The following is a 22,115-nucleotide window of genomic DNA, read 5'->3' as shown; positions in this document are numbered from 1 at the left end:
GGTGGTTACATGACTCTATGTGATAAATGGTGTAGAACTATCAATGCCGATAAATGGTATAGTCATATCAATGTCACTTTCTAGGCTTTGATAATGTTCTATAGTTGCACTGGGGAAAACTGAGTGAAGGGTATATGATATCTTTCTGTACTATATTTACAAGTTCCTTCAAATATGCAGTTATTTCAAAGTTTTTTAAAAGTCTTATCAAAACCAAGCTATTTCCTAAAACTGAGGTAATTGAAAACAAATTCTATCAATGAGAGTCAAAGGCAAAGTCATTCATAGTCTGACGGGTTTTTTGTTTTTTGGGGTTTTTTTTTTTTTTTTTTTTTTTTTTTGTCATTTTGTTTAATTATTTGTCCAAATAATTGACAACAATAACAAGTAATTTACCGGCTAAAAACACCCCCTATTACTTGAAGATAATTGAATGTGTTAGCTGCTCTGTTGCGTCTGACTCTTCGTGACCCCATGGACTATAGACCACCAGGCTCCTCTGTCCATGGGATTTTCTGGGCAAAAATCATGGAGTGGGTTGCCATTCCCTTCTCCAGGGTATATTCCTATCCCAGGGATTGAACCTGAGTCTCCTGCTTTGCAGGCAGATTCTTTACCATCTGATCCACCAGAGAAGCCCTTTTAAATTATTGATATTGTCATTTACCTCACTCTTTTGATTTCTTTTTCTAGAGAGGTTTGCTTTAAATAAAATAGCTGGGAAAATTTGTTGAAACTAACAGCCAAAGTTTTTCTGAAATCATATGAAACTATACAAAATAACAACACTCAGCATTCATTGAATCTTATGATATACTAGGTATAGTGCTAAATACTCACATATGTTATTTTATTTAATTGCTATAAAATCCCTTGTTTCTCCATTTGAGATGAGGCAACCATGACTCAATGAAATTAAGTAACTTGCTCAATTACACACAAACAGCAAGTGGCAGAGTCTGACTTTAAGCCAGGCTTAGAGCCTTAACAGTCTTAACCAGTACCATACCATAACTCTCTAAGTCCACAATGTTCAAGTACTATGTTATGTAATAGATTTTACACAGGCATAAGAAGTTTATGATAGGCTAAAAATTACCAGTGTTTCTAAGACAGTAAAAAAAAAATCACAGAAAAACTATACTTTTGTTGAAATGTCTTTAATTTTCAAAAGCCAACATAACATTAACTTTTAATTACGCTGAAGTACAAAAACATTACAGAAAAGATATTGATACCTTTAATTGTACAACATCTGAAAAAATGTTTTTGGGGTAAGCATCCTAAAATGTTTCACAAATATACCAGTCTCCAATCAATACAATTTAAGTGAACCTTCATTTAACTGGAAATGTCCCTGCGATTCTTAAGAGAAAGGCAAATGATAATAATATAAGCTATTTTCACATAGGTCCTTAAAAAACAAGTATTCAATATATGTTTCTGAAGCTATAAACTTAGAGACTTCAAAACCCTAAATTAAAGGCTTCCATATCCCTCCATATTCTTTATTGCCGTTAAAGAAATATTGGCTCAGCCAAAATGTTCGTTTGTTTTTTTCCATAAGATGGTATGAAAAACCCAAACAAACTTTTGGCCAACCCAATATATTCATCCTGATGATATAAATGCTTCTTATGTTTAGATAATGTTTAATTTACACTCCATTTTAGCTTCATAAAAAACTATTTTTGAACAAAATGGCTCCCAAATGCATTGAGAGGGCTCATGTCACCTCATGTTTTTGTTTTGTTTTTGCCCGACTGGCAAAATAGAAGGTCCAATGCAGCAGCTGCCACCACGTTCTCAGTTACTTCAGGAATTTTTACAGTGTATTGGTGTAACGTGAGAGTTTATACAATTATCTACAGTATGTCATGACTAATACATGCACATTACTAGTATTACAGTCTTGTTGCTTGGGCTTACTTTTTCCATTAAGAAAAATGCTGACATTGTTATGTTAATTATCACTGAAATCTACGGTGTATCATGTTTTCACCTTTGAGCTAAAACTTTAGAATCCATCAAGTTTGTATTTTTTAGTTGGCATATTAGACAACATGCCAGTTTCATGACCTATTTTGGCCTTCAATCCAGTCCATCTATCAGTGAAATAAAACACACAAAAATCTTTTTCATAATACCATTCACCTACTCAAAAACTGCTAGTGGTTTCCCTCTGCAGCCTGGTATTCAAGTCTACTTTTCTAGCTCTATTTTTCTGCCTTCTCTTACTACTAAACATCATTCAACTGAACAGATCCCAACAGTCACGTGTACATCCTTATTTTTTAAACTGTTACTTATATATTCCCTTCACCTGGAATGTCTTCTTATAGCAAAACCATTCAGGCTTATGTCAAAGCTTAAGTCCTTGATTGAATCTACATTTTCTTTTTTTCTAGTTGGGGGTCTGTGCTGGGACTTCTCTCTAGTTACAGGGAGTGGGGGCTACTCTTAATTGCAGTGTGTGGGCTTCTCATGTCATGGAGCATGGGCTCTAGAGTGTGGGCTTCAGTAATTGGTTCCCGGACTCTAGAGGACAGGCTCAATTGTTGTGGCACATGGGCTTAGCTGCTCTAAGGTATGTGGGATCTTCCTGGACTAGGGATTGAACCCGTGTCTCCTATATTGGCAGGTGGATTCTTGGCAGGCAGATTCTTTACCATTGGGCTACCAGAGAAGCCCTGAACCTATCTTGATTAGCCCCACCATGTCTACTTATTTGTCAACACTTTTCTCAATTCTTTTACATGTCTATAATATCACCTATTCAATGACACTGCAAGCTCCTTGAAGACAGAGGCTCTTGATCAAGTAATTTAACATCAACTTCTCCATTAGATTATATATCTTTTTAAAATTAGAAGGGTTGGATTAAATGATCTCCAGGGGTCATTCTGCATTTAAAATTTTATACATCTTTTTCTTTTTTTTATTATTTTATTTTATTTTTTAACTTCACAATATTGTATTGGTTTTGCCATACATCAACATGAATCTACCACAGGTATACACATGTTACCCATCCTGAACCCTCCTCCCTCCTCCCTCCCTGTACCATCCCTCTGGGTCGTCCCAGTGCACCAGCCCCAAGCATCCAGTATCGTGCATCGAACCTGGACTGGCGACTCGTTTCATATATGATATTATACATGTTTCAATGCCATTCTCCCAAATCATCCCATCCTCTCCCTCTCCCACAGAGTCCAAAAGACTGTTCTATACATCAGTGTCTCTTTTGCTGTCTCGTATACAGGGTTATTGTTACCATCTTTCTAAATTCCATATATATGCGTTAGTATACTGTATTGGTGTTTTTCTTTCTGGCTTACTTCACTCTGTATAATAGGTTCCAGTTTCATCTACCTCGTTAGAACTGATTCAAATGTATTCTTTTTAATGGCTGAGTAATACATCTTTTTCTTGCTCCTCCTATACTGTGTATGTCGTAGTCATGTGCTAAATATTTTGAGGTGCTTGACTTTATCAATACTTATTATAAAATTACCCAGTTACAGTTACTGGAAAATATTCTAAGTATTGCAATTTCCAGATGGTAATTAGGAAGAGCTTCCAGCTTAATCAAGTAGCCATAATTAGTAAGCTAAATATTTGAGTCATTTTCTCATTCAACCAACATTAATTAAACATCAGGGCCAGGTATCATGCCCTGACATGGAGAGGACAGACCTGGCCCCTGCCCTCAAGGAACTCCCAATCTAATGAGAGACACAGAGACACAAAAAGATTGCTAAAAGGAGACACAACTAATACTACAGAAATAAATACAAAAACAGCTAGCAGTGGCTATTAGGTAGAGGAGGCTCAAGGAAATGTTCTCAGGACAGGCAACAACTAAAATGAACCCTGACAGAAACAAGCAGTCAGCATTTCAGGGAGAACAGAAAGTATAGAAGTGTGGGGATAAGAGAACATGGCAAGTTGGAGGGTGCGCAATTTAAAATGCAACTTAGGTTTGGAAGGGTGAAAGAGTAGCTAGAGGGACTAGCAAAAGTCAAAATCAAGATGGGCTTGTATGTCACACTGACAAGTTTGGATTTTTATCCTTAAGAAAATGAATATCCAATGTTACAGAAATAATATCCCCAGATAAGTCATGAAATTGACCAAATATTCAAGTTTGAAACAGTGTACAGCAGACCGTTGGTTGTCCCCCAATATCTATGCTTCTCTTCTTATATAGTAATAATAATTTTAGCTGGGCACATGGCCACATAGCTAAGGACCACATTTTCCAGACCCTTTTGCAGCTAGGTGACACCACATGACTAAGGGCTAGCCAATGGGATATTTGTGGAAGTGCTGTAGGAAACTGCTAAGTTATATCATTACATGTAAGGAGTCTCCTTTCTCCTGCCCCTTTTCCCAGCTCCCACCAGTTAGAATGAGAATGTAATAGTGAGTTACAGTAGCCATCTAGGATCACAAGATGGAAGCTGCTTACTAAGGTGGCAGAGCAAGAAAACAGAAGGAGCCTGAGTACATGGTAATTGAGCAACCACCATCTGACCCTGAACTGCCTACCTGGACTGATATGTGAGAAAGAAATATTTTGTTAAAGGCACTGGATTGGGGTGGGGGGGTCTCTGTTACAGCAGCTTAACTTGTATCCACATGAATACACAGTGGAATTCAAAACTGGGTCTAATGACATATATATATATATATATATATATATATATATATATATATATATAGTGGTGGTGGTGGTTTAGTCACTAAGTCATATTCGACTGTTGCGACCCCATGGACTGAAGCCCACCAGACTCCTCTGTCCATGGGATTTTCCAGGCAAGAATACTGGAGCAAGTTGCCATTTCCTTATTCAGGGGATCTTTCCAACCCAGGGATTGAATCCCAGTGTCCTGCATTGCAAGCAGATTCTTTCCTGACTAGCTACCAGGGAAGTCCATATATATCTATATCTATATATCTGAATCACTTAGCTCTATACCAGAAACTAACAAAATATTGTTTTGTCAACTATATTGTCAACTATACTTCAAAAAAAATAAATTTAAAAATTGGATCTAATAGACTTAAGAACTGTACATACATACCAGTAACACCAGACTGAATTTAAAAAGGAGTTCTATAATTCACATCTTTCAAGTTTAAGTGAGAGTGTATAGGTTATCAGAATGTAACTGTGCTAAAACAACTTAAAGTAGTACATGTGAATAGAAGGCAAAATGAGTTATCAACATGCTGCTGCTAAGACACTTCAGTCGTGTCCGACTCTGTGCAACCCCATAGACGGCAGCCCACCAGGCTCCCCCGTCCCTGGGATTCTCTAGGCAAGAACACTAGAGTGGGCTGCCATTTCCTTCTCCAATGCTTGAAAGTGAAAAGTGAAAGTGAAGTCGCTCAGTCATGTCCGACTCTTAGCAACCCCATGCACTGCAGCCTACCAGGCTTCTCCGTCCATGGGATTTTCCAGGCAAGAGTAGAAGGCAAAATGAGTTATCAATATAAATCACCTAGATAATGTGGTTACAATAGTGGAGCCATAGACTCATGGTAACCCAGGGATCGAACCCGCATCTCTTAATTCTCCTGCATTGGCAGGCAGGATCTTTAGCACTAGCACCACCTGGGAAGCCCTTAGAAGCCATAGATCTCACCAAATGGTGGAAATCTCAGTTACTTTTGCAAAGAATCACTGCAGATGGTGACTGCAGCCATGAAATTAAAAGACGTTTACTCCTTGGAAGGAAAGTTATGACCAACCTAGATAGCATATTCAAAAGCAGAGACGTTACTTTGCCAACAAAGGTTCATGTAGTCAAGGCTATGGTTTTTCCTGTGGTCATGTATGGATGTGAGAGTTGGACTGTGAAGAAAGCTGAGCGCTGAAGAATTGATGCTTTTGAACTGTGGTGTTGGAGAAGACTCTTGAGAGTCCCTTGCACTGCAAGGAGATCCAACCAGTCCATTCTGAAGGAGATCAGCCCTGGGATTTCTTTGGAAGGAATGATGCTAAAGCTGAAACTCCAGTACTTTGGCCACCTCATGCAAAGAGTTGACTCATTGGAAAAGACTCTGATGCTGGGAGGGATTGGGGGCAGGAGGAGAAGGGGACGTCAGAGGATGAGATGGCTGGATGGCATCACTGACTCGATGGATGTGAGTCTGGGTGAACTCCGGGAGTTGGTGATGGACAGGGAGGCCTGGCGTGCTGCGATTCATGGGGTCGCAAAGAGTCGGACACGACTGAGCGACTGAACTGAACTGACTGAACATTTTAAAAACAACCACTAGGTGCCCTTCAAATCATGTCATGGAAGCTATTCTTACACAAGTCCTTTGGCAGCTCGTATTTCCACTAAATATATTTCTCCAATTGAATGCTAAAGGATCATGGTCACAACTGTAATTTTATAATTTTCATTTAAGTCACTGGAAAGGGATACAGGTAACAACCTAGGAGGCACTTTGGGCACACAAAGAAAGAACAAGGGTTTATAACTAAAGGCAACACTTCAGCCTGATGGAGCTGGAGGCCAGTTTTCCTCTTCCTCGTTGTAGTTATGACTGAGTCCCATCAAAGAGTATCAAGAGGGATTCCCAGGTGGCTCAGTGGTAAAGAATCTGCCTGCCAATGTTGGAGGCACAAGGGATGCAAGTTCAACCCCTGAGTCAGGAAGATTCCCTGGAGAAGGAAATGGCAACCCACTCCAGTATTCTTGCCTGGAGAATCCCATGGACAGAGGAGCCTGGCAGGCTAAAGTCCATGGGGTTGCAAAGAGTCAGACATGACTAAGTGCGTGCACACACCCACCCCAGGCGTTTCCACAGCTCTTGAGGAGAACAAAGACAACAAATAGGATACTGTGATTGCCTCTGAGAATGAAGACAGAACTTGGCCTTGGTCACCACTGCATCCCCAAAATGTGGGTCAGAAGGTACTTCACTAATTTTTCTTGAATGAATTGACATGAAATGCCTCATTTCCTCTCATCAGACATGGTGCTGCCCTACATACTAAGGCTAATTACAGTCATTGAGTCTCCCCTACTTGCAAATAAAGCAGATTCATCTTCAAAACAGGTAGATGGAAATAACCTGCACTTAGAGCCATTCCAAATTGTTTAAGAGTCTGAATCATTTTTGGCATTAAGTTAAGCAGAAAATCACACTATTGTCAAGTAATAGTTTTTGCATATACTGTAATGGGTTCATTTCTTAAAATCAATAAATGATATCTCCAGTTAAAGAAAACTCAATTTGCACATTACTCTAGATCCTCTTTTCTAAATGGTGTGGTACTTTCTCATTCAAAATGACCCTCAAAGCAGACCAATCTGGCTTGCCTTAAATAATCAGGTTTCTAACCCCTTTCCACATAGCTCAGTATCCTAATAGCATAATAATAAAATTAGTAATGAAAAAGACACCAAGTTTCCTAAATCAAAATTCCTAAACTGAACATTTTAATTTCACAGTACCTGATTCCTTGATCCCTATTAATCTCTGTGATGAAGATATGCTTCTACCTAGTTATCATAAAGGTGCACTTAGGTGTTCTTCCAGAACAGCCGTGTCATCCTGTCTGATTCTCTCCTACACACTAGCGATAAGATCACCCCACTGCTGCCATGCATAAAGAGCCGAGATCCATGTACAACAATGAGCAGAGATCCATGTATTTCAGGTTCACAGTAAGCCATTTTGAGTGAACCAAGGCACTTTGGCCTCAAGTGAAGCTACTTGGAGCCCTGAATAGAAATTCAACTTGGGACTTCCCTCATGGTCCAGTGGCTGGGAATCCATGCTTCCAATTCAGGGGGCCTGGGTTCAATCCCTGGTCAGGGATCTAGATCCCACATGCAGCAACTAAGAGTTCACATGCTACAACTAAGACCCAGTGCAGCTGAATAAAAAATAAACATTAAAAAAAATCAACTCAGATATATAATAAGCATAGAAAAATATGAAGGAAATTTTAAATGACATTTCAAAACTGTTCTGAAAGAAAAAGTAGCAAATATGGATCCAAGATTAACTCATTTTAAAAGACACCTATGCTCTTCAAGACATCTTATTATGTCCACAGATTATTTTTAATAATAAAAAGTATACAGCTATTCTTTACCCTGAAAGGTAACACTGACTCTAAACTATTACTATAATGAAGAACCGAGAACAACCCCTCCCTCCCATGCTATGCCCACAGGTATTTGGTTTAATAACTCCCACTAGAAAGGAGCTTCCCCAATGGCTCAGCTGGTAAAGAATCCACCTGCAATACAGGAGACACAGGAGACTTGGGTTCAATCCCTGGGTCAGGCAGATCCCCTGGAGCAGGAAATGGCAACCCACTCCAATATTCTTGCCTGGAGAATCCTATGGATTAAGGAGCCTGGTGGGCTACATGTAGTCCACACGGTCACAAAGAGTTGGACAAGACTGAAGTGGCTGAGCACACACTAGACAGAAACATAGTCAGTCCTTGAGTATAACAACTGACTATATTTTGGTGAAGTCTGAGTGGCTGAAAAATCATTTCAGATTTTTTTCAAAATATTCTAACTATTTCACAATATCTATATATAATATGCAATGCATTTTATTATTTTTTATTTTTTTGGCCATTTTCCACAGCTTGCAGGACCTTAGTTCCCTGACCAGGGATCAAACCCTGGCCCAAGGCAGTGGAACTACAGAATCCTACCCACTGGATCACCAGGCAATTCCCATGCAATACATTTTATAAGAACTTTTCTATAACACGTCACCCTAGTACTATACCCCAGCAAAAACAAACAAACAAACCCTGTTGCTTTTATCTCAACTATCTATCGACTAACATTCTATGTCAGGCGTAACCTTTGGAAATATTTTTTTAAATGCCAGTGTATACACATAAAATTTCTTAGGCATCCCTGGCTCCAGCCCATTATAAAAGCACACACAGATAGGGAGGGATGTGGGAGGGAGGTTCAGGATGGGGGACACATGCGCACCCATGGTTGATTCATGTCAATGTATGGCAAAAACCACTACAATATTGTAAAGTAATTAGCGTCCAATTAAAATAAATAAATAATTTTTTTTAAAAGCACACACAGACAAGGAAGGAGTTATTCACATGAGCAAGTTTAGCAGTTTTGTTTGTAAATAAAAATCTGGCTTAGTTACGTAGTACTAATACCAAGTACATTTGTGATAAATACATAATGAACAGATTTATATCATCAATTTGGGCTTAGAATGCCAAATCAGATAAATACAGAATCCTTTGCAAGTTCAGTCACTGATCAAAATGAAATTAAAATAAGGCATCCTCTAGCAATTTGGAGCTAGCCACCACAAAACAGCATCAGATCTGTGTTACGCTGAGCACAGCTCCAGAACATTTTGATGGGAAGCAGTAGTGCCAACAGGCACACTACCTCCAGCCCCTTCATGGCCACATTGGTTTCAAAGCACGTATTTCTCTTTTTTGGGTGATGAAAGTATTCTAAAATTGACTGTGGTGACGGTTGCACAACCCTGTGCCTATACTAAAAACCACTGAATTGTACATTTTTAATGGGTGAACTGTATGGTAGTTGAATTATAGCTCAATAAAGTTGTTCCTTATTTTTAAAAACATGTTTGTGGTACAAAATGTTGCACATAAAAACATAAAAAGGGCTGCAGATATAAAGGATTCTGAATTAGATTTACCCTCAAATTTCTTCCCAGTTCAAAATAAACATGTATATAAACTCACATACACCTGCACACACATACACACACACACATGCGATATACAGGTACAAAGATTTGGGTATTAAAATGTCAGAACACTTTCCTTATTTTTCAGTAAGATCCTCTTCAAAAGTATCTTGCTTAAAAATGCCTTGGCAACTTTAATACCCAACTCTGATCATACCTCTAGATTTCTGCAGAATGTCTTCTAATATGCCTTATTTAGCTATCATACTCTTATATAATGTCCCTGTCAGAGAGAGAGAATAAAAGAAAAGGCTGTGGTTCAAAAGCATAGACTCTAAAACTAGACTGCATGGATTTTAACGCTACTGGTTTTACTGATTAGGTATGTAACCTTGGGATTGCCATCTAACTTCTCTCTGCCTCAGTTTTCTCGACTGTAACATGGGGACAATAATAGCGCCTTCTTCATAGCATCGGTCTGTGGTTTCAATGTGTCGGTGCATATACAGCGCTTACAATGGTGCCATATTCACAGTGTTATGCTGCTGCTACTGCTGCTGCTAGGTCGCTTCAGTAGTGTCCGACTCTGTGTGACCCCATAGACGGCAGCCCACCAGGCTCCCCCGTCCCTGGGATTCTCCAGGCAAGAACACTGGAGTGGGGTGCCATTTCCTTCTCCAATGCATGAAAGTGAAAAGTGAAAGTGAAGTCTCTCAGTCGTGTCCGACTCTTAGCGACCCCGTGGACTGTAGCCCACCAGGCTCCTCCGTCCATGGGATTCTCCAGGCAAGAGTACTGGAGTGGGGTGCCACAGTGTTATAATACTACTGTAAATTATTATTGATTGACATTAGTATTATTAATAGTACTGGCTGGTGTCAGGTTGCTGCATGTTGTCTGTTGCCTTTGCTAGGGTAGTGGATACATTTTCTCCCTCCTAATAGAATGCTTTACATATAATTACTCCACGATTGCTTCCTCAGAATGTTTAAACATCATGCCTATATGACACCAAATGCACGTAGAAAATTTCATAATAAATCCAAAACTCATTTTGATAAAAGTCAGATTGTGCCAGTACATGTGCAGACCTAGAATAATGGTTGGCATTTCCACTGCTGAAGTTTTGGTTCACCCTGTCAACTGAAAAACTATAGATATGAAAGGATCCTTTAGTTTTCTATATCACTACTGGAAAAGCACTAGGTTACAACCAAGGGCCCTACATTCTGCTCCTAGATCCCTCTTAGACAACGTGACCTTCTGCCAAGTCACTTAGCAGAGTAAATATGTCCACTGGAGTAAATAAAATAAGGAAAATTAACCATGCTTCAAAAGAAAGATGCTCTAAATAAAAGGCATTATCTTTAATACTGAGCTCACTTCCTGAGGGTAGACTAAGTCTAATTTTTGAAATGAACTTTTGAACATTTTCATGTTCAAATCTGATGCTGCTGCTGCTGATTATAAATGCAGGTAAAGCTGGTAATAAATAATATATCTCATTAGTGTGGTGAGCTACACTTTTCAGTACTTGAATGTACATTATTGTAATTATCAACACAAAACCCTGTGAATAGACAGCAATGCGTTTCCTGGTTCTTTCCCATCTGTGCACTTACGGCATTCCATAAGCAAGCCCACTACCCAAGGGACATTTGTCTCCTCAAGTGTCTGACATGGCAACCAAAGGAGAATGCTGGAAGGTGAAAGAGCAGGCACCTTGCCTTCAGGTACTTCCAACTCAAAAGGTGAGACCCACTCTGCAACACCTGAAGCTGCTCTCAATAATTTAAACTGAGATATTCACTTACCAAAACTGCTATTGAACTTTTATTATTTTAAGGTAAAAGTTATTACTTAAAAAGTTTAAGTAATACTTATTTACTTAAAAACTTTAAAAGTTTAAGGTAGTAAGTTATTAGTTGATTTGTTGCTAGAGTAACTATTATAAAAGCTTAGGATAACCATAGCAACTCCAAATCAATAGAACACATTATTCAAAAATACCCTCTTCCCAGTAGTTGAACTACTATGAGTCTTTCAATATTTTCTACTTTGAGGGCTTGAAATCTGGAACAGAGATAAATCAGGGAAATATATTACCTCTCAGATTATCAAAACAAAATTTACCTGTGTAAAAGACAACATCGCTTGCTGTGCACATTTTCCTGTATCTCTGTTTCCCTTCAAAATGGAGATTAAAATTTAAATCCTATTAAGTTAAACAGTATTGTATTTATGTATGTGCTGTGCTTAGTCACTCAGTCATGTCTGACTCTTTGTGACCCCATGGACTGTAGCCTGCCAGGCTCCTCCATCCACGGGGATTCTCCAGGCAAGAATACTGGAGTGGGTTGCCATGTCCTCCTACAGGCGATCTTCCCAACCCAGGAATCGAACCCAGGTCTCCCACACTGCAGGCAGATTCTTTACTGTCTGAGCCATGAGGAAAGCCCGTATTTATGCATATATGGGGTCAATCATATTTTAAAACTGACATTTTCCTCGCATTCAAAGTGTTGCCATCTTTGAATAAGTAATAAGCCAAGCATTTACCACAAACTCTCTTGTCTGCCAGAAGACTAGTGCTACCTCTAAATGGTCTCAGTTCAGTTCAGTTCAGTTGCTAAGTCGTGTCTGACTCTTCACGACCCCATGGACTGCAGTACGCCAGGCTTCCCTGTCCATCACCAACTCCGGGAACCTACTCAAACTTATGTCCGTTGAGTCGGTGAGCCATCCAACCATCTCATCCTCTTTTGTCCCCTTCTCCTTCTGTGTTCAATCTTTCCCAGCATCAGGGTCTTTTCCAAAGAGTTAGTTCTTCACATCAGGTGGCCAAAGTATTGGAGCTTCAGCATCAGTCCTTCCATTGAATATTCAGGACTGATTTCCTTTAGGATGGACTGGTTAGATCTCCTTGCAATCTAAGGAACTCTCAAGAGTCTTCTCCAACACCACAGTTCAAAAGCATCATGTTCAGAAAATAGCATTCTCACTGGGATGAAGGCAATATCAAAGAAAGATGCAACTTTTCCCTCAGATTTCTGGTTCATATAGAAATGGCAAAACTCCAAGAGTTTTAACCAGTTAGGCCATCAATCTACTAAAAGAGACAATCATAACTGTATCTACTATGTGGCTCGAACTGGGCTCAGCACTTTATATGCATTCTTTCATTTAATCCTTACAACCAACAGACGAAGTTGCTTACAGAGGAGACAAACAAGGCTCAGACAGGTAAAGAGAGCTGCCCCAGATTACACTGTCAACAAAAGGCAGAGTTGGGATTTGAATCCCAGCCTGAGATTCCCAGACCAAAGATCTTAACCACTGAATTCTACAGCCTTCCCACTGAGAGACAGACAACAGCGTAACAGAAAACTTGGTTGAAATAAAGCATTCTTTAGAAATAAGTGAGACTACGAAGCAAAACACTACAACTCTCTTACCATCTTCTCCTGAAAAGACTATAAGTGCATGTCATGCAGAGAATATAAAGACCATTCCTTAATCACCCCTCTATACCCAGGTCCTTATGATCTTCCAGCAGTAACACATTACAACAAGTTCAGGCCACGGGAATTGTTATGCAATAGCACTAAGAAGTGGAGAAGGCAATGGCAATCCACTCCAGTACTCTTGCCTGGAGAATCCCATGGACAGTGGAGCCTAGTAGGCTACAGTCCATGGGGTCACACAGAGTCAGACACAGCTGACGCGACTTAGCAGCAGCAGCAGCAGCAGCACTAAGAAGGGTGGGACAGCAATAATAAAAACGAGCTGAAAGATAATATTCTTAGACTTACTCCATTCATGTTCACCCCCTTTCTTCACTTGCTTTTCTCTACATCTTTCTCATCAGGAGGAAAGCAAATCACTGCTTTGTAACAGGCACACCTCTGATGCACAGCCCACCCCTTTTCAAAACCACCTCAAACTCCAGAAACCTTTTATCAACCTCAAAAGCACATAAGCTGTGATAATTTCCCTCTACTATTAAATATTTCAGTAGTCAGCAACCAGCAAAATCATTTGTATAGTGAATGAATTACAAACGAAAGAAGTTTAAAAAAAAAATATTTAGTTGCACTGGGTACCTGCAGCATGTGGGTTCAGTAGCTGCAGAGTGCAAGCTCTAGAGCGCAGGCTCAGTAGTTGTGCTTAGTTGCTCTGTGGCATGTGGAAACTTCCCAGACCTGGGATTGGACCCGTGTTTCCTGCACTAGCAGGCAGATTCTTATCCACTGCACCACCAGGGAAGGACTGAAAGCAGCTTTAAAGTTAGCAAAACTGAACTTCTGTCAGTGACACAGGAAAGCGTGCATAGAATGGGGCAAAGCTTTGATCCCATCAATTCTAACACCTTTCTTCTGAAGACAGTAGTCCCTTGCCTTGGCAGGCCCTTCCTTCACTATCAATCATAGCTACTACCCCTCAACATTAGGACCTCAGTTAGCACTTGACACGTTTTAAGATTTAGGTCATTTTCAAACCACCAGAGTGTTTCCTTGAACTAGAAGAAATTATACAATCTGGGGGGGATGGGGAGGGGGAGAAATGGATGTTTATTGCCTTTTCTGATGTACCCTCATTGGTACATTGGTGACTCATTGGTAAAGAATCCACCTGCCAATGCAGGAGATGTGGGTTCGATTCCTGGCTTGGGAAGATCCCCTGGAGAAGGCAATGGCAACTCACTCCAATATTCTTGCCTGGGAAATCACACTGACAGAGGAGCCTGGTGGGTTACAATCCATGGGGTCACAAAAGAGTCAGACACGACTGATCAACTAAACAACAATTACCTTTTCTGTAGGTTATTACAGGATTTTAAGACTATGAAAATGTATGGGTATTTGACTGAAGGTACAGACTCAAAGGGCACAGTGTGGCCTCTGTTTTCCAAAGGGTCAACCCAGGGTTACCACAGCTACCCTTACAGGCAGCCTTTCTCTGAAGTATTGGGTTTTACCTCAAATTTTTATCATGAATACTGCATTCTAAAGCACAATGTATTTTAATTTCTTCTAAATCTTTGTGTATAATAAATACTCCAAGAAAACATAAGCTGCTTTATTTTGTAGCTCCTACTACACACTATCATGTCACCACTCTGCTCATCCAGTGTACTCCAGATAGACGGAAAGAGCACTGCACAGAGATTCTATGTGTGTGAACAAGTGTAATGCCAAGAATAGAAGAAGTTAATTCATAAGTATTGATATTTGTTGAATGAATAGGCAGAATAGCTTTGAGGACTAGTTTTCAACTTTAAGAATATTCCAGAAAAAACCTTTTGAGACACTTTATACCCTGAAATCCACAAAAGAAAAAGGACAAAGAAAATATACAAATTATGATTTACAAATATTGATAAAGGAGAACAATAAAAAACATATTTTGCTCAGTTTAAGTGGAAGGAAAAGGCTGCCAGGATGTCATATAGAGATCATATTGTAGGGGGTAGGGAGTAGTTAGGGCGACTAAAAACCAGTTCCATTTAGTGAATACTAAAATGAGTTTTCCACTGACTCTTGTGTCTTCCTTTGTACATTTTAAATATTAATGATTTCTAACTTACAGAGGAAAATAAGGAATTGTAATGGACATCTATGTTCCTGTGTAACCATGCATGATGCTGAAACTACTGAAGACCAGGAACCATGCCTCATTTGTTTCATACCTTTCTCTGGCTTTTAATACAGATTTCTATATACATGAAGAGTTCAAGAAGTGTTTAACAACTGCACAGAGTAAGTGTCTAATCATATTAGATTCTTAACTGCATCTTCTCCACTAACCCCCCCTCAAAAGACTCGCCCTAAAGAAGCATGCATTGTTTTAAATAACAAAAGAATAACAAAAAATAAATACTTTTACTGGTACTAGATGAAAGACTATTGAAAGACTGGGGTCTTGGCTCCTTTCAGTCATGTGACCCAGCCATATCTGTTTTCCTATGATAAAATGAGGCTCATACAGCCGGCCCTCTATCCAGAGTTGTTGCATGAATAAATCAGCATATATTTACATGGTAACCATTGTGAGAGAGGTATTGGGAAGGACAAAACAGCATATTTACCTCCCTAATCCCAACCAACAGCAATGACTTACTTCGTGCAAGCCTTAATTTAAGCACTTTTGTGTAAGGTATACAATCCCTTATCTGAAAACCTTGGTGCCAGATGTGTTTCCAAATTAAAAAATGTCCAGACTTTTAGGTAGGCAGTAACCTGCATATCCCTGGAGAAGGAAAAGCCTACCCACTCCAGTATTCTGGCCTGCAGAATTCCACGGACTGTATAGTCCATGGGGTCGCAAAGAGTCGGACACAACTGAGCGACTTTCACTTTCACTTCACTTCAACCTGCATATATGATATATTATGTAATACCTCAGCAAGGTCTGAGGCACTGCCCCATAAACACATTACTAGTGCTACAACAAAACCAAATAAATATTAACATTAAATAGAGTAAAAGTTATCAAATACCCTCATATCAGTTTAAGTCAAATTTTGTCACCACCTGAGTTTTGGCACCTAACTTACCAAATTAAATTTTCATCACATCTTTTTAATTAAAAATTGCAAATAACAAATTTTAGATGTAACTAACTCATTTAATCCTTCTAAGTACTCTAAGAAGAAAGTTATCTTATTCCTATTTTACAGATGAAAACTATTAGGTATAGAGAGGTTAACTCACACAGTATGCCCCAGCAAGTAAGACTCCCAGCCTGCACTGGAACCCAGACAGCCAAGTTCCACAATTGCGCTCTTAACAACTATGCTCTATGGCCTCTCTCAGAAACTGCTTGATGGCACCAGACAAACATGTGATAAGTTCAACAGTAATAAACAATTAAAGTATCCAAAACAATAATAGGAAAAATGGCACAAGGCAGCATTTATCCCTTATTCAACAACTATTTATAGAGGATATACCACATGCCAGGTGCTCAGGAGATGACGACACATGAACCAGACAAGGTTCATGCAGGTTGCCTTCATGCAGCCAGAGCCCAGTGGGGAAACAGCCCGGCAACAAATAAAGATGATTATGACATGCATGATGGTAAGTGTGTAGGACTGCTGTTCACATCCAGAGGAGGAAAGCAGGTCAGGGTCAGGGGTGATAGGATATAAAATTTGAACTGTTCCTTGACTAGCATTGGGATTTGCAAGGACAGAAAGGAAAAGAGAGGGCTTTTGAAATGGATGATGGCATGGCATCCATTCAAAAGGCCGCTACTGTGCACCTACTCCATGCCAAGAATAATGCTAAGCACAAAATTCCAAACTAGGTAAAATCCATTTAAACCAACAGAGGATTTCTTGTTAAGAGAATAATAAGGACAATTGGGATAGTAGGCCTATGTCCTATCATGGCGAATCCTTGAGTGTTAGGTTGAGGAGTTGGAATTTGACCCTGCAGGAGTCACTGAGGCTTATTTGGCAGGTTTCTGCTTCACAATATTCAGATTTATTCCTATGGAATGTCAATGACTATCTGCATTCTTATTTGGGGCCAATTAGACCTCCAAGTTGGATTGCGTTCAAGCAAGAGTTCAGGGCAACAAAATAAATGCCAAGTATAAATTCATTTAATCCTCAAGGAATAGAGAAAACTCTGATCTCTCAAAGAATAAAGGTATGGCAATTTGAAAACACTGGAGAAGGCAATAGCTAAAGGGAAGTGGCAAGCTCCTCTTAAATCCCAAAGGCCATTTCTAAAACCTAAGTTATTTCTTCACATGCAAATAAACTTTCCAACCTTCCAAAGTATATTTCCATGAGAAAAAATTTTTTACATTTCTTTTTTTATTATATTTCTTTATTTGGCTGTGTCCCAAGTGGCACAGTGGTAAAGAATCCGCCTGCCAATGTAGGAGATGCAAGGGTTCAATTCCTGGGTTGGGAAGATCCCTTGGAGTAGGAAATGGCAACCCACTCCAGTATCCTTGCCCAGAAAATTCTATGGACAGAGGAGCCTGGCAGGTTACAGTCCATGGGGTCACAAAGAGTAGGACATGACTAAGTGTGGGTGCGACGTGCATGCGCGCACACACACACACACACACACATGCTGGGTCTTAGTTGCAGCATATGGGGTCTAGTTCCCTAACCAGAGATCAAACCCAGGCCTCCAGCACTGGGAACACAGGGTCTTAGCCACTGAATCATCAGGGAAGTCCCAAACAAATTCTTAAGTTGAACGATGATCTGATCTTTAACAAGGCTGGTGACAACTCACCTCAGGGCTCTGGTGGACAATGTGACAGTGCAAACTCAACTGCTTCGTAACTTATTCACCTTGGAGTTCCCATTCCCTTACTCCCTTATCTAAGCAGAGTGAAAGAAGTCAATTACATATTTTATACATATCAAAGATTTTCATTCTCTTAAACAATTGAGTAGCTAGATATTCTACTTACCCTCTGCAAAACAAATTTTATTTACATCCACTAGTTTTTTTTTCAGTCATTGACCTTCCACAGAAAAGTACATAACAAAGACTCTCCAATGGTTTCCCACTATTTTTGAGAATCAAATTATTTATCAGACTCTGTAGGCCCTGCATTACCTATTACTGACTCCTTCCAGGCTCCCTAACTCCTTTAAAGCTCACTAGGTTCCATCCATCCTGGCTGGCTTTCTGTTCTTCAAATATCTCAAGTTTGTTTTTCTGTCTCAACGTCTTGGCTCTTACTCTTCTCTCAGCTCTTGATGAGGTAAGCTGACAAGGTAAGAGTGATCTCTCTTCTTTCACATCTCTGTTCAAAGGTCACCTTCGCTGAGAGGCCTTTTCAAACCACCCTTGCTAAAAAGGCCCTTTCCAGTTCTCCATCTCATAGTATTTCCACCATTGTTCTCACTACCATCTATAAGGATCTTCTTCATTTGTTTCCTTACCTACTGTCCATATTCTCTGGTGGAATATAGCCTCTGTGAGACTCCAGAAGATCAAGGATTACACCTCTTATCATTTACCATTGTGGCTAGCACATGGCCTGGCAAATAGAAGATGCCCAACAGATTTTGTAAGATAAATTATTAAATGATTGAAGAATATATTTAAAAGCTGACTGCTATGAATGTCAGTAACTTGAGAAAATCTTTTCATCTAATTTTGAGATGTTTTCTCTAGAGTTGTTCATTTTTCAAAATTTTTTCTACATTTTTTTTCTGAGATCTGAGGATACCTGACAAGTTGTTGTGCTAGTTCACGGCAAGAAAAATATACCAGTTTCAACCAATGGATTAAAGAGAAAATACTTCAAGGAGATTGTAGCAGTTTCTTAAACATCAATAAAATCAAACAATTAAAAAAATTGGTTAGTCTCATTTCACTAATGTAAGTCAAATTACATGAAGAAAAGTAATTTAAAATGTAAATAAATGAAAAAGAGAATTCAGCAGCAAAGTGCAATTATGTTCAATCATGTTTACTAACATCGGAAATACCCAATTTGATAACTCCTGGATGTACCAGGTGGATTATCAAACACATTTTGAGTAAGAGTCTAAAGATTCAGAGCAAAATGCCTAAGACAAACTCATATCCACCTTTATTTTTTTTCTGGCAAACATAAATAGTTCATATTAGGGCAATCTTAGCTTAGTATCAGTAATAATTACAAAAGGAAAAAAAAATGACATAACAACATAAACTCTTTTCTTTGAAACAGTTGACAAGTTTATATATCTTTCCAGAAAGGGTTGCCAAGAAAATTACAGATTTAGAAGAGTAGGCCTATTTGTATAAATCCCCTTTCCCAAGTACACCCATTTTCCAAAAGAACTAAAGAGAAGTCAGAAATTTACCAAATGAATGAGGGAAATTACAGATCAACTGAAAGCCATATAACTAAACTGATGATCAGTTAATATTTATATTAACTGTAATATAAATATTCTTTAATATTCTTGTGAAAACCACTTTCCTCAGAGCAACAGCATAAACCCAATACTGTCACACCACCCTTTCTTAAAAGGAGCTTATAAAAATGGCAGATTAAAAGCATTGGGAATTTGAGGCCCTTATTTATCCGTTTTAAAAATACATCATTTGATGTTGCAGCAGAAACTACATGCATCGTCTCACGGCCAAAAAAAATGCTCCCAGGACAGTGATATTTAGCTGTCACCTTCATTCACAACTTGGTTTCTTCTGAGATGATTGCCAATTAGTGCACACTGTGTCAATGACAACACCTGGTCACACACCAAGTAAACAATTCTATCACTGTTAAATGTAAGGAGATTAATAAAAAAAATACATGCAGACAAGGAAGCTAATATTTTTAAATGTAAAATGATGTCATAACTATAACTACTTAATGGATTATTTCACTTTTCTCAGTTTTCAAACTTCAACACTGGATATAGCCCATTTCCAGGAACACAGCCGCCAAGGTCGGCCTATGCTAGTTCACTGTATCTGCCTCCACATCCAGCTTCTTCATTCAATTTTCTTCACGAGCTAATTAGAGCATGGAAGTGAGTAAACGAACCTCAGTATAGGAGCACGGGGAGAAGGCAGTAGGCTGGTACTGTGTGAAACTGACTTCAGCAAACAGAAAAGTCATCCCTTTGACATGGTTTTTAAATTCTGCTTCTTGAGGGTACATACAAATATGTGATCAGCAGTAAGAAATTGTGGCTTCTTAAAAAAAAAAAAGGCAGGGACCCTCCCAACAGAGTCAGTTTTAAACCCCAGAGTCTGTCAGTTCCAATTCAGTGGGTTTGGTAACCAGCTTAGGCTAACTTGAGTGACTTTATCCCAAACTACTAGTCCTCTGACAACACTGCAACGCTGAACACTCCAGTTTGCAGGAGAAATGGAGCCAAGCATCAAGGTCCCTCCCACTGTCTCTCTCTACGGCCTGCTTGGCAGCGTGGGAAGAATCAGACGGAGGACCATGTGCTAGGATTAAATACAAACAACATACATATATCCATTCTCAGTGCTTGTGGTTCTTGGACTAAGTTACTGAACACTAGGAAAAAAACAAAGTTGGAAGTTCTTTAGATGATGTTTACTAAAGGCTCGTTCCCATCACTCTCAGTACACCGTACAGTAGACTGGAAGCTTCCAAGAAAATCATTAGTGAACTGTGATTAATCCAAAGCAGCCTAGACTTTTTAGAGATGAAGACACTCAAAGCAGAGTTAAAAGCTTCGAGGAAGAGAGGAAGGTGCTCCTGACTCGGGAGCCAGCAGCGAAGCCTCCCAAGTTAGAAGATTCGGAGGGAGGGATGGATTAGGAGGCACAAAGCAGAAACTGTGGGAAGACAAGAGACAGCGGGGCCCGAGGCGGGCAGAGAGACCCCCGACCGTCAAGGGCAGCGACAGCCCCGGAGAAGAAGATCTTAGAGGGGTAACAAAGAAGGAAAGGAAAACTAGGCACAGTGGTCCTCCAAGAACCCAGGCGACGGGCGGAGCCAGCGAGTCGGGGAGGGAGAGATGAGAGGTGCGGGCAGGAGGGCGTACACCCGCAAGTGAGAGAAAATGGGCTGTGGCGACGGAGGGAGGGCGTGTGAAGAGCGGAGGTAACCCCCCGTACGCCCGCAGGTCACAACTCCTGACCGGCGCGCCGCCTGGCCTCGCCGGGTGCCCGGGGCGCGAAGGCGGCCGACAGAGCCGCTGCCACTTCAGGACCCTGCCTCACCTTGTTTGCGCGTCCCGGCGTCCCGCCGCCCGTCCGCTCGCTGCTGCGCTCCGAGGGCCGAAGAGCGAGTGGCGCGCAGCCGGGGCTCCGTCCTGAGGCGAGGCAGCGGCCCCAGTCCTCCGCACCCCCTTGCTCGCCCCGGTCACTTCGCCTCGCTCTCCCGTAGGCGGAGAGCACGGACCCTACCCCGAACGCCGCTCCGCTGATTTGAAACGCTCCGTCCCAGGGTTCCCCGGAATAGGAGCGGCGCTCCTGCGGCCGCAGCGGCGGAGCCTCCGCCTGACCTCATGGGGGGGGCGGGGGGCAGGGGGAAAGGGGGGCGGGAGCCCAGTTGAGGAGGGGTGGGGGAGGGCGCGCGGGCGGGGGAAACATGGCGGCGGGGGCGGCCCCGGCGGCGCCTGCGCGGGAGGCGGGGGAGCTGGGGTAGGACCCAGTGTAGGGTCCGAGCGCAACTCCGCGGCCGCCCGCTGCGTGGCGAGGAGGGGCGGGAGGCGGGCGGGCCGCGCGGTGGCCCCCACGCCTCCGAAACCCGGACATTCGGCTTAGAGCACACACGGCCCCTGGTGCCCAAGACAGAAGAGGTGAAAACTGTCAAATATCCGGGGACACGGCGCGCCCGCCAGGAGGAGCGCCCCCGCCCCGAGCCTCCTGCCCGCGCTTGTCGCGGCCCCTCGTGGTCGCAGAGGGCCCGGGCGCAAGGTGTCTCCTCAAGCCGCTTCACTTCGGTGGGGCGCGCACCTCCAAAGA

At 41.0% G+C, this 22,115-nt stretch overlaps 1 protein-coding gene across 3 annotated transcripts in view; it reads right to left on the bottom strand.

The window, feature by feature from the left end:
• The window catches only part of KLHL13 (kelch like family member 13), a 197,648-nt gene extending 175,993 nt beyond the window's left edge, over positions 1-21,655 (bottom strand). Inside the window, exon 1 of one of the 3 annotated variants that reach the window (XM_027533383.1) lies at positions 21,369-21,655. The gene's annotated coding sequence lies outside the window, so the exon portion shown is untranslated. The remainder of the gene's footprint in view (positions 1-21,368) is intronic. The other 2 variants (XM_027533384.1, XM_027533385.1) reach the window with 2 other exon arrangements.
• Positions 21,656-22,115: the final 460 nt, after the last annotated feature.

The sequence above is a fragment of the Bos indicus x Bos taurus genome, chromosome X, assembly GCF_003369695.1.
Source record: "Bos indicus x Bos taurus breed Angus x Brahman F1 hybrid chromosome X, Bos_hybrid_MaternalHap_v2.0, whole genome shotgun sequence".
NCBI classification, from domain to species: domain Eukaryota; kingdom Metazoa; phylum Chordata; class Mammalia; order Artiodactyla; family Bovidae; genus Bos; species Bos indicus x Bos taurus.
The sequence above is the reverse complement of the archived record's forward strand: the minus strand, read 5'-3'. Positions and strand labels throughout refer to the sequence as shown.